The sequence below is a fragment of the Wyeomyia smithii genome, chromosome 2 (genome assembly GCF_029784165.1).
Source record: "Wyeomyia smithii strain HCP4-BCI-WySm-NY-G18 chromosome 2, ASM2978416v1, whole genome shotgun sequence".
Lineage (NCBI taxonomy): Eukaryota > Metazoa > Arthropoda > Insecta > Diptera > Culicidae > Wyeomyia > Wyeomyia smithii.
In genome coordinates this window covers 210,202,353-210,215,985 of record NC_073695.1, presented here as the reverse complement: position 1 = coordinate 210,215,985, position 13,633 = coordinate 210,202,353, and the positions used below count along the sequence as shown (strand labels likewise).

The 13,633-nt window shown below is 43.7% G+C and overlaps 1 protein-coding gene and 1 long non-coding RNA gene across 3 annotated transcripts in view; one reads left to right on the top strand and one right to left on the bottom strand.

Annotated features, from left to right (window-relative positions):
- The window catches only part of LOC129724286 (uncharacterized), a 373,573-nt gene that overhangs the window by 110,918 nt on the left and 249,022 nt on the right, over window positions 1–13,633 (bottom strand). The gene's annotated exons all lie outside the window — the stretch shown is intronic.
- Window positions 3,492–4,128, top strand: LOC129724289 (uncharacterized). Its single transcript, XR_008727902.1, has 2 exons — window positions 3,492–3,922; window positions 3,980–4,128. It is a non-coding gene; the product is annotated as an uncharacterized LOC129724289 (long non-coding RNA).

The window sequence follows — 13,633 nt, the reverse complement described above, 5'->3', positions numbered from 1 at the left end:
AAGATTCTTATAGGTTTAGACAACCTATATCTATTCGCGCCATTGGAGTCGCGCATCGGTAGACCAAGTGAACCTATCGCAGTACGGTCGAGGCTCGGCTGGACGATTTATGGGTTGGAAAAACGTAAGACCAGTGTCCACACATATCTGAATCTGCATTCAGTGGCACGAGTGAGCAACCAAGAGCTGCACGACCTTATTCGGAAACAATATGAGATGGATGAGACAGCGGTTACACCGTTCAGCGCGCCGGAACCGGTCGACGAGAAACGTGCTCGAGAAATTCTCGAAACGACAACGAGGAGGGTGGGCGATCGTTTCGAAACAGGGTTACTGTGGCAAAAAGATGAGCGATGGTTTCCTGACAGCTATCCGATGGCTGTGCGGAGAATGAGGGCACTCGAACGAAAACTGGAGAAGGATCCAGCGTTGAAACAGAACGTCTGCCAGCAGATTGTGGACTACCAAAAGAAGGGCTACGCTCATAAAATAACTGCAGAAGAGATCGTAGAAACTCCTAGCTCGACGGTGTGGTACCTACCGATGAACGTGGTGATAAATTCGCGGAAACCTGGTAAAGTACGCCTGGTTTGGGATGCAGCTGCGTCAGTTGGAGGTGTTTCGCTGAACTCAGCGTTACTGACGGGACCGGATATGCTGGTACCACTTCCCAAAGTCGTTTGCGGGTTCCGACAAGGTCCAGTGGCTTTCGGAGGGGACATCCAGGAGATGTATCACCAGTTAAAAATCCGGACTGAAGATAAGCAAGCGCTGCGTTTCATGTTTGGCAGTGACTCAACTGGAGCACCGCAAGTATATGTGATGGACGTGGCAACTTTCGGTGCAACGTGTTCGCCATGTTCAGCGCAGTTCGTTAAAAATCTAAATGCGAAACAGTTCGAAAAAGAGTTCCCGGAAGCAGCGGTAGCTATAATAGAGAAGCACTACGTGGATGACTACTACGACAGTGTAGATACCGTCGAGGAGGCAGTCGAACGGGCAAGGCAAGTGCAATATATTCACTCGAAGGGAGGATTTCACTTACGAAACTGGGTGTCGAATTCGGAGGAGTTTCTGCAGAGAATCGGCAAACGTAGTGCAGACACAGCAGTGCATTTCAGTCGAGACAAAGGCACGGAGTACGAGCGTGTTCTAGGGATCGTTTGGGAACCGATGGATGATAGTTTTTGTTTCGCTACCGCTTCAAAGACGGATTTCCTCAAAATCCTCAATGGCGTGGAACATGCGACGAAGCGGGCGGTTCTCAGCTTTGTGATGGCTCAATTTGATCCCATGGGATTCCTCACACCGATTACCGTATGTGGAAAAATGTTGGTCCAGGATCTTTGGAGAAATGGCTGTGAATGGGATGCTAGGATCGATGAAGTATCGTTCCAGAAATGGCTGCGCTGGATACAGATGATGCGAAACGTTGGGTCGTTCAAGCTGCCAAGGAGTTATTTTGGAGGTGCAAAGTCTAACGAAATAACGAATCTGCAGTTGCACGTATTCGCTGATGCTAGCGAGACAGCGTACGGGTGTGTAGCGTATTTCAGGGCGATCGTGCAAGGAGAAGTAAGGTGTGCGTTGGTCATGAGTCGATCTAAGGTGGCACCACTGAAGCAGATCTCGATCCCACGACTAGAGCTTCTGGCTGCTGTTTTGGGAGCACGGTTGTCGCGGGCTGTGCTCGAGAACCACAACATCGTTATTGGAAAAATGGTTTACTGGATCGACGCGAGCGTAGTGCTATCGTGGATTCGATCCGATCAGCGAAGGTACAGACAGTTCGTGGGGTTCCGGATTGGCGAGATTCTTACTCTGACGAGGTTAACCGATTGGCGCTGGGTACCGACCAGAGTTAACGTTGCAGACCAGCTTACGAAGTGGGGCAAGGATCCGGATATGCATCCTAACAGTTCGTGGGTTCGCGGACCAGCGTTTTTGTACCAAAGTGAAGAAGGGTGGCCGAAAAGAGAACTGCCGCCGGCAAACACGACAGAGGAACTGAGAATCCATCTATTGCTGCATGAGGTGAAAGGATTGGATGTTCTCGTGGATCCTGGCCGCTTCTCTAAATGGACGGTGTTAGTACGAACTATGGCGTGCGTACTTCGTTTCGTATCGAATTGTAAAAGAAATGTTGCCGGGTTGCCGATTGAGGCACTGCGTGCAACGAACAAGCAGGCGAAGGTACTTAAGTTAAGAAAAGGCGCGTCGATCAGGCGGCCGCTTCAGCAAAGCGAGTACCAACAAGCGGAACTCTTTTTGTTGAAAATGGCGCAGGTGGAAAACTTTATCGATGAACTGACGGTACTGAAACGAAACAGGGATCGTCCGACTGATCAGTGGATAACCATCGAAAGGTCTAGTCCGTTGTACAAACTGACTCCGTTGCTCGATGAGAGTGGCTTGATCCGCATGGAGGGACGAGTTGAGCGAGCAGACTTTCTTCCGTTTGATTTACGTTTTCAGCGATTCTGCCGAACAATCATAGAATTACGTGGTTGATTGTTCAACATTATCACGAGAGGAGTGGACATGGATACCGCCAGGCGGTGAAAAACGAGCTGAGGCAGTTGCATTACATTCCACACGTGGATGCGGTGGTTCGAAAGGTATCGTCTTCATGCGTTTGGTGCAAGGTGCATCGTAGTCGGCCTCAAGTTCCGCGTATGGCTCCGCTGCCGGTACAGAGACTCACGCCAAACCTTCGTCCGTTCAGCTTCGTTGGAGTCGATTATTTGGGACCGTTTGATGTTACTGTTGGGCGCCGAACAGAGAAACGGTGGATCGCGCTGTTCACCTGTCTGGTAACACGCGCGGTGCATTTGGAAGTGGCACACGGGTTGAGTACTCAGTCGTGCCTAATGGCAGTATATCGGTTCGTGGGTCGTCGTGGTTGGCCGTGCGAATTCTTTTCCGATAACGGAACCAATCTGCGAGGAGCTAGCAAAGAAGTGCTAGAAGTTGTTCGGGGAATAGGAGACGACTGCGCCGATTAAATTACAAACGCTCGGACAAAGTGGACGTTTAATCCGCCAGCAACACCCCATATGGGAGCGTCTTGTACGTTCAGTGAAGGAGATGCTGACGGCTCTTGACGACGGTAGGCGTGTAACGGATGAGATTCTGCAAACAACTATTGTCGAGGCGGAGAACATAATAAATTCTCGTCCGCTCACCTACGTTTCACAGCAGACAGAGGAAGCTGAAGCACTCACCCCGAACCATTTTTTGAGGGGTACCTCACCGAACCAGCCTTGCGCAGGTTCACCAGTTGTACACACAGCAAAAGCACTTCGGGACGCGTTTCAGCGTTCACAGCAGTTAGCCAACGTGATGTGGGAGAGATGGATAAAGGAGTATGTTCCCTCGCTAAATCAGAGGACAAAATGGTTCGGCGAGACTAGACCGTTGAAATCTGAAGATTTGGTGTACGTCGTGAAAGGTAACAGCCGAAAGTGCTGGGTTCGAGGAGTGGTGGAGGAACCCATCGTGTCAGGTGACGGACGGGTTCGACAGGCATGGGTGCGAACAAAAAGCGGAAGGTTCAAGCGAGCGACAGCGAAACTAGCAGTGATGGAGATTCAAGAAGGTAACTCTGAGCCGGATAGCACTCCCGGGACAGGGTTACGGGCCGGGGAATGTTCTGGCCACACTGGTTATGTTTCAGCCGCGTCGCTGCATGCTTGAATACCAAGAAATGTCAGTGGGTTAAGGCGTAGAAATGACAGAAAGAAAAGTGTTGGAGCATAGAAGCATAGAAAAATTGTAAACAAACAGATACTGTAAAAGCAGGAAGGTAAAAAAAGATTCTGGCGTGGTTAAAGATAGAATTTACGGTAGATTAGTAGAAAATTTGATAGTAAAAGTGAAGTTCGGAAAGATAGATCAGTTGGAAGTGAAAGATAGTGTTGCAGTAAGCGAATAAAGATGCGAGAAGTGACACCGATACCTAATTGTATTTTAATTACAGTCGTTGGTAATAATTCAGGCAGTTTAAGGTTGGGGAAATCGCATGCAAGGAAAAACTAGATTTGTAAGCTAAATTTATTTGTTACAATTCACCGATTAAATAAAACTAATTCTAGTTGAAGCTGTTTAAAGTGAAACTGCTGTTCGAAACTGTTTTTACTTGTCTTGGCCGAAAACGTGAAACCCAACACGTTGGATGTGTGCTGTCGACGAGGATGCACGCGAAAAAGATGTTAGGGGCGATTGGAGGATAGCAGCCCAAGACCGAGGGACATGGCGACGTATTCTGGATTCGGCACTGGATCGATAATCGGTCTGTCGCCTTAAAAGTAAGTAAAGTAAGTAAGTAAGGTACAAATTTAGGAACCGGTTCAAAGACATCGTCAACAAATGTTAAGGAGACTCACCTGACACAAAGCTACATCACCTCAATAAGGATTTGGTGGGTAGAGCGCAAGGTTTGATTGACCAACAAACGTTTAATGACAATAACTACGAAGGTGCATAGAGGATCCTAATTAAGAAGTACGAGAACCATCGCATGGTAGCTCAAGGCCACGACGTTACTCAATTGTTGTCGTTGAAGCCTATGGTCAAGGGTTCTCATGCTGAGTTGAGATCGTTACTCGACGTTTTGGAGAAGTGCTTGGAATCCCTGGCGTTCCAACTTAAAGATATAGGATAGGCTGTCGGAAGCTATTGTTGTGAACCTGATTACATCCAAATTTGATATCGATACACGCAAGGCCTCCTCAATCTCCCAGCTGGTCTCGAGGTACGATGCTGGCTTAACAAGCCAGTCGTCGTAGGTTCGAGTCTCGGCTCGGGAGAGACTGTTAGTGCCAGTAGGATCGTAGCGCTAGCCCCGCAATTGTCCTGTACACTTACCAGTTGGCTGCGAAGTATGTGTATAATAAACAGAAGGTCGAGTTCCGATACGGAATATAGCACCAAGGCTTTGCTTTGCTACACCCAAGGCCTGGGAGGTTACGGTCAAGCACGGTATAGCTTAGAGCCAGAGTTTAAAAAGACGGTCGAGTTTTTTACGCTACATGTTGGAGCGCTGTGAGTAGTCAATGTATGGAGGCAAATTGAAAAACGTTGCCCGAATTACTCGAAACGGCGCCTCAGGTCTCCTAGGCAAGATGCACACAGTTGACAGCTGCTTGATTTGTAGTAAAGAGCATCAGATTGAGGATTGCAATTCTTTAACGAAAATGAACGTTAGCAACCGATATAAGAAGGCAAGGCAATTCGGCCTCTGTTTTGCCTAACTCAAAAAGGGACATCGTACAGCGTACTGTAAGTTGGAGGGCAGTAAATGGTGTCCGTGTAAGAAGATGCATCATCCACTGATGCACGGCGAAGAGAAGAAGGAAACTTCGGAAGAAGCAACAGAGAAGACTGAGGCGAAACCGGTTGTTGATGGTTCCGGATCAAATAATGAGGCTACGAAGATAATAGGAAAGTACGAAGTTACAGTCATCCCCGTTCCAGACCGGAAGTAGGTATTGGTGGCGACTGCGGTCGTTGACGCTATCAACATACGTGGAATGGCGCATGAGTGTCGTGCTTTGCTGGGCTCCGGCGCCATGGCCAACTTTGTGTCAGAAACGATGAGTGATCTGTTTACCTTACCCAAGGAATATGTCAATATTCCTGTGATAGGCGTAAATGAAGCCAAATCTACGGTGAAGTTTCAAATCACTGCGGCTGTGAAGTCCAGAACAAGTGACTGCTCTCACATTCTGGATTATCTAGTAGTGCCTCGACTGCCGTGAAACGGAACGACGAAAGGTTTTATGACCTGATGAAGCGTTTTTGGGATATCGATGAGCAGACAAACGACAAATCTGCGGCACCACTGCGTAATGAAACCGGACAGCTCTACGACGAAAATGAGAGTAGTGTATAACGCGGAGAAGACGACTACGGGTGTGTCCCTCATTGATGGAAGCACCAATCGTTCAGAGCCCATTTTTTGACCTCATCCTACAATGGAAACTGCCCAGGTTCGTTTTTCCTGCGTATGTGCAACGATGGCGTCGATGGCACCGACACCAAATATCAACGGTTTGTATGGAGAGACGATAGTTCGCAACAGTTGACTGATATTGAATTGCTTCGTGTAGCGTACGGAATCGGCCCAGCAAAGTTTCTGGCGACTCAATCGCTGGCAAACGATGAAAGAGATTCCTTTTCAGAGGCTTGAAGTCGTTCTACGTTGATGACACACTATCGGAAGCAAATACCATCGAAAAGGCTAAAATATTGCGAAATGATTTGGAGATTCTTGAAGGTGTTCCGTTTCAAGGTCAGGAGAAGCTGATGAGCTTCGAAAACAGTGAAGGACCTTGGGGCTTTTGTGGGATCCAACCAAGACGATGGCTTTCTCTTTGGTGTGCAACCGATGGTGAATCTCTCGGAACCGTTGACTAAATGGCAAGTATTGTCAGAAGTATTGGGTCCCATTGTGGTTTTGGCGAAGATGGTTATGCAGCTGCTATGGCGAAAGAAGAAAGAAAGAGGCTAGGAAGTCACGAAAAGAAGAAAGAAAGAGGCTAGGAAGATGGGAAGTCACGAGTATTTCTGCTGAAGGAGATCAACAGGGAGGAGACTGAAGATGTGACTCCAGCGGAAATGACCATTCCGCGGTTGGAATTGTGTGCCGCAGCTCTACTGGCGAAGCAAGTTGAAGCAGTGCGTGAAGCCTTGAAAACCGACATCAAGCGTGTCGAGTTAGGGTCTGTTTTTGAAATAGTCCTGTGGTGCCAGATGCAGTGTGGATGCACGTCCGTTCCGGAGATAATCCGGCAGATTTAATTTCTCGCGGCGTGCTTCCCTTGGACTTGATGAAGAACTCTTTGTGGTGGAGCGGTCCAGACCTCCTCTAGTCAAATAAGGTTGAAGTGAAGGAACAAGAAGACGTTGTCACCAAAGATGACGATGAGGCCTTCGAAGAAACCGCAGCTGTTTTCGAGGCCGAAGTGTTACAAATGATGAAACCGTATGGAGTGATTGGAAGCAAACGGCGGTGCGGGAAACTGATCGCTATCGATTATCGTGCTTTGTTGCATTTGATGACGAGATTCGTTTAGCATACAGTGTACCGTGAAGAGATCAAGAGTTTTTTTTTACAGAATAAGCGGATGACAGGTAAATTTCAGAATTCAAATCCTATTTACGATGAAGGTGAGAAGCTGCTGAGAGTCGGCGGTAGAATTAGGAAATCAAATCTTCCAAGGGACCAGAAGCATTCAACCATTCTACTTGAAAGAAACCATTTTACGGAGATGATCATCGAAGCTATTCATCGAGGACAACTGCACGTTGGCCTCAACGGATGGTTGTCCAAGGTACGAGAACAGTTTTACCGTGTTCGTGTGCTGCGAAGCTGCCTAAAATGTTTTCGAATGAAGCCGAAGGTCTTGAAGCAGTATATGGGCGACTCGCCAAGCGCTCGCGTGACTGCTGCCCAACCGTGTGGAAGGACAGGTGTGGATTTTGCTGGCACTTCTTATTCGAAGATGGGTCAATTCAAGGAACCACTGAAGGTCTATGTTAGCGTATTTGTATGTATAGCCACTAAAGCGATACACCTTGAAAATACAGATGGATTTCTTGGAGCACTACACCGCTTCGTTGGTCGACGAGGCTTAGTACGGCATATGTTCTTGGATAACGGTACCAACTTTATAGGTGCCGAGCGGCAGTTGACCGAACTCAAGGAGCTACTCAAGTCACATTTTCTGGAAAGGGAGCTGGAGAAGTTATGTTAGCCCCGAGGAATCCATTGGAGCTTCAATCCACCGAAGGCTTCGTATCAAGGCGGACTCTGGGAGGCCGGGGTCAAGAGCATGAAAAAAATGGATCTCTACAAGGTCATGAATCAAGCATATTTGACCTACGAAAGATGTTGACCTTTTTGACTCAGATAGAGGCCATCCTAAATTCGCAGCCGTTAGTCCCGCAAAGCGATGATACGACTGACTATCAAGTACTGAGTTCCGGTCATTTCTTGATAGGCCGTGCGCTGACGGCAGTGCCAGAGCCGTATAATGACGAAATTAAGGAGAGTACGTTTACTCGCTATCAGGTTCCACATAAACGCAAACAGTCATTTTGAAGGATATAAAAGCGTAGTAAGTGGTTCGAGGATCCAATATCGCTGAAGGAGGGCCTTCTGGTGGTTTTGAAGAACGACAACTTGCCACCCCAGATATGGAAGTTAGAGCTCATAGTACAGACGCATCCAGGTGTCGACGGTATCGTACGGGTGGTAACCGTGCGAACCAGTACCGCTACCTCCAAGCGACCGATTACGCAGATAGCCGTTCTGCAAAGGATCGAATAGAGTTGAGCCCTCCGGCTCCGGGGGTGGATGTTGATTGGAAATTCTAATCCGAAATCATTTAAATATTGTTCTCAGTGTAGTTGCTCATTCCTACCTTTCTTTTGTATTTTGGCAACCTTGTGTAGCTTGATTTTCTTGAAGAAAACGACTTGCCAGTTAGACGAGCAGTAGAAAAATCCTCATTGAGAAAATCGCTATAGTTTAAAAATTATACCCCTTACAAAATACAGTATACATGCGCTTTATTGTCCGCTCAAATTCCGATAAACACATGCTGTACAAATGGTAAAAAGTGTGATGTTTGCTAATACAAATTAGTGCTCTGAAAGTTTTTGCATGAATGCGTAAATAAAAAAAACCAAATCGAAAGCTATCTGGTACAATATAATTTCTCCTAGACTCGTTTTGATTTGATGGCCTATTGACAAAATATTTGGCAATATTTGCCCCTTCAACTTCATGTTTGTGCATAGTACAGAATAAACGTTGAATTGATTCTTTTTCATTTGTTTATTTCCTATAGTAAGCGTATTTCAGATTCAGTCGTACCGGACACATAAACCATCTGTGTTAGCTCTAAAAAAACAATATTTGATTGCATTTATTCAGTCATAAAACACCGAAAAAATAGCCTTCTCATTGCATCCAACGAATGGCATCTGTCATCCATGGCCTCACTAGAGATAGCTCCGAGCAACACGACGAGTACTTGGTCGGCTCACAAGCCGAGCAGATTATTTCAATGCTATTCTTTGACCTTTGATGAAGAGGACAAAATACCATTCAACGGGATCGGCCTTCTGTACGAAACCACAACAGCAACTATATCCGGTGTCTATTCGATTCATTGGGTTCTACCTTTGATCACCTATTAGGGCAATTTTCGGCATATGTTAAACATGATTCTTCTTGACACAGAACTTTTTATTTACGTTGTAGAAATTTGTATTGAAAATACAAATCACATTTTAATAATTCAAAAATATTTAATAAATTTGAATAATCCTCTCTACATGAGAAAAGAAAAATTCTATATTCTTTCCGGACGTGTTTCAGCGCACAGTTCGGACAACAGGAAACGGGCAGTATTTCTGCTCACAGCAATTTTTATGTTGCTGAATCATCCGGAAACGAAGCGCAAGCTCACGACGAAGCCATCCGACACAAGGCAACACCACCGTTTCACGTCAACTGTTGAGTTTCATGAGCAAACTGAGCGAGGACAAAAAATAAAAATATAACACTAACTGACCAAACAACAGCTTGACCGCCAACGGTAGCTCAACAAGCACAGAAAAACTAGATGACTTTGCCTAGTGATGGGTAAAATCAATAGTGACTCGTGAATCCTGTCAACCGTATAGCTTGTGGCCCCGTTAAGTACTGCTAGAGCAGCACAAATTTATCAATGTCGTTCGGTTTTTCATACCAAACAGAGGCTCACAGCATCATAGTGTGGTCAATTTGCAGAGGAAACTTTTTTTCTTCCTATTATGAACTGATACAGCCACTCTAGCAAACATGATGAGATCATAGAAGCACCAGTTGAGTCGAGTTCAAGGTTAACAAAATCAACTATAGGCTATTTCCACGCCTAATGGATTGGCTGAATTGATTGGATTTTTATCATAAATAACAACTTCTCAAAAGAACTTATTCATGTGTACAGAACAGTTTAATTCAATTCAAAATAATTTAATTTCGGCTCTATTCTTAGTTTTGCAGCCAAGCAGTATTTTCCAATTTGGACATTGCTTCTGTATCGTAAAGCAAAGTAAATCGATTGAAATCGGACTCGCTTCGAAAGGGTGCCGCGGGGACACGACACAATCGTTGAAATTGGCTTCAAACCAATTCTACGCTATCATCACACTAAGGAAAAGTTAGTTTTACATAAGTAAACTTTGCCTTCGGCGAAATACTGTAACGATAGAAAGACATTTAGCATATTTATGACCAGCGAAGATGTTGAACAATGCAGAAATCGTTTTAAATTTCTTTACAATCTCGCACTGAATGGGTCTCCTAGGAAATTAACGCTTCTTGCTTGTAGCCGTTCAATCGTTCGACTGAACTAGCGAGCGAACGAGCGAAGTAAAGTGGAAAAATCACGAATAATATTGAATAATGCTCGCGTATTCGAAGAAGCGCTGATATTATTTTTATCCAGTCTACGTTTAATATAAAAAATATTCACATATCCATACATGGTTCTCAAATCACTAGTTCAGAGCAAGCATGATGTAATAGTTGGATGTCTGGGCAAGATTGAAAATGATTTGTTAGGCTGCGAAATCTGACTGCGAAACATTGTTTGAGAGTATTTGCAGCTTTCATTGACAATCACATTAAAAAAACTATATTACCTTACGGCTCCCACAGACCGTTACTATAAAAAAATGCACCAAGAAATCTGAGTACACCATTCGATTTGTTATGACGTCCAAAATCTTTGGTCAAAATTTTAAAATCACCGTACGGTACATTTTCGAGTAATGCCCTTTTGAAGGTCGTAAAGCACAAAAAAGTGATATAAAACCGAATAAATACTTCTTGTAAAGCACGTTTTTCAACCACCATTTTATGAAATAACTTCCAAAACAGTTGCTATACATTCCAAGGGTTGTATTTCAAGACATCAACAATTGGTGGAAAGATTTATTTGAAAATCCCACAGTGCACAGTGGTCTTTACTCGAAAAATCGTGATCGTTCTAGATTTGACTGTGAAAAATTGATTATGTATTCAATGTCATCAGCAAAATTATTTCATAGAACAAGGCCTTACTTTTGACGTTTTCGGTTTTTCGATCAATCCACCTAACAGTTAGATAAAATAAATATATTTTCTAATTTTCAGATTCTTTGGTGCATTTTTTTTATAATAACAGTCTGTGGGAGCGTGATAAACGTGATCGAAATCATTCTGACCAATCCATACCGAGGTACCTTCGTACGGACAAAATTGAAAAAAAGAGTATTTATCTCTGAGCTGACATTTCCTTTTTAGAATGCAACCATTGAAAAAGAAAAAAACAAAGTATGTTGCTAATTTTGTATAAAAAAATCTTGTCATCTTGTCTATCTGCATCGGTAAAAATAATTTTTTTTCTATCTTCATGGTTTCCAAATAATGAATGGTGCCGTAAATAAAAATGATTTTCGTATTTTCAATTCAAAAACCAAAAATCCTTTCGATTCTGTACATCTTTAAAAAAAAAACACAAAAAACGGCCTCTAAAATTACATCAGAAAAAGTTATTTGGAATTTTTTGAAAGAGAAGAGAAATATTAAGAATGTCTGTGTATGAAAATACCCATATGTGGTCGATTTTCAAGAGATAGAACCAAAGTGTCTTCAGTAAAGTTTTTTGAAAATATAATTGTCGACAACTTTGCTGAAGACTCAATTTTCATTTGACAAGTATTTAAAAAAATAAAATGTTTATCTCACTTCAAGGTAAGTTGATCAAAAATTTAATTGCATCAAAAGATAGGTCTCAAGATATACAAAAAGTTCGTCCAACGGACTATAGCATTTAAATGGCATTTTCATACTCAAAAGGCTGACGATCAAATTTTTCAAATTTTCATCCTCGGGGTCTAAAATCTAGACTTTTAGCGTTACGTAATTTGTGTATATTGCCTAAAAAGCACAACGAAAAAAGTGTTTTTTAATCTCTTATATTTCTTATCGGTATCGACCGTAGGGCCGTGGAGGAGGCATTCGTGCTTTTCAAGAGAGAAGCTGCGAGATTGGGACTTGTCATTAACCCCACCAAAACCAAGTACATGGTAGCTGGTAGGGAGTGTGGGAGTTCTCGTGGTGTTGGTGCTGAGGTGGAGATAGATGAGGAACGATTTGAAGTGGTTGACGAATTCGTTTATCTTGGTACGCTTGTGACATGTGACAACGATATGAGCCGTGAAGTGAAATGACGAGTTGCAGCTGCGAACAGGGCCTTCTATCGACTACATAACCAGCTAAGGTCCCGTAGTTTGCAAACTCGCACAAAACTAGCGCTGCATAGGACGCTGATACTCCCGGTTACACTTTATGGACGAGTGTTCGAAGTGTTTTTAGGACTCGCACGCGGTGGATGTGTGCGGTGGAAGCAAATGTACGATCTGCTGGTGTACGAGGAGACTGGAGAACGGCTGCCCAAGACAGAAGAAGCTGGACAACTCTGATTCGTTTGGCCCTAGACCGGTGAACGGTCCGTTAGCCTTGTTGGCAAAGTAAAGTTAAGTAAAGTCAAATAAAGTAAGTATATGTCTTATAATATAATGCACTAATTTGCTAACAGATATCTACTAAACCTGCCAATATCTGCTGATGAAACTATTTCTACACGCAATCAAAAGTATTCACACACACTGCTCACTTTTTTCCAAAACCTCTGCAAAAACTCTTAAAACAATGTTGTTCAATGTAACTTGTTATAGTGCTAGTTTTTTTGGTTTTTTACTATATTGGTGATTGGTACAAAGGCCGTGCTTGGTTTGTGTATCCAGCATGAACGATGAAAATTGCCTGACCGATTGCGAGAGTGAAAATCCGTTCGTCCCCCAGTCTGATCTTTCCTGATAGAGGAGCGCCTTAAGAGCTGATCTACCGTGTTAAGCTGCGTCCGGAAGAATTGCTGGGGCCATGGGTTGTATTTCTTCGTCCCAAAGTGAAAGCATTAAACATATTTTAAATTTTGAAGGATCTGACTTAATATTGTCGAGCCATGACAAAATAAACTACGTGTTTGGTATCCAGCCTCAAGTAAGCAAACGAGATTGTTGCTTTTAATCTCTTTACGGGGAAATATCAACTAGGGATGTTACGGATATCAGCATTCGCATCCGCATCCGCATTATATCATGCGGATGTTGAGAAAAAATATCGCTTCAAAAAAAATTGTAGAAAAAATTTCCTTTATTTATTTACTGCACGCTTGAATATTTTTTGCACTGAAGAGAAATATGGTCATGCGATGTTTTCGACAGTTTGCTTCTATTGTTGGTAGACGCTTTATTTATTGCGTCCGTGGTAATCGCATTTTATAGTGGTATATAGCACAATGAATTGTGAATTTCGTGTGGTAATTGTAGGTGAAAGTGTTTCGAGTGTTATAACATTGTATTGAAAGTGATTTGGAAGTAAAACGATCTGGAAATTCAAAGTTTTATTGCCGTTTTTTTACAATTTGTCGCCTAGCAAATGGCTGCTTTCAAAGCGCAGTGTTGTGTTGGTGACTTTCCTTTGATACGGTAATGTGCAAGCATATTCTTCGCCGACGGCACGATCTGCTGA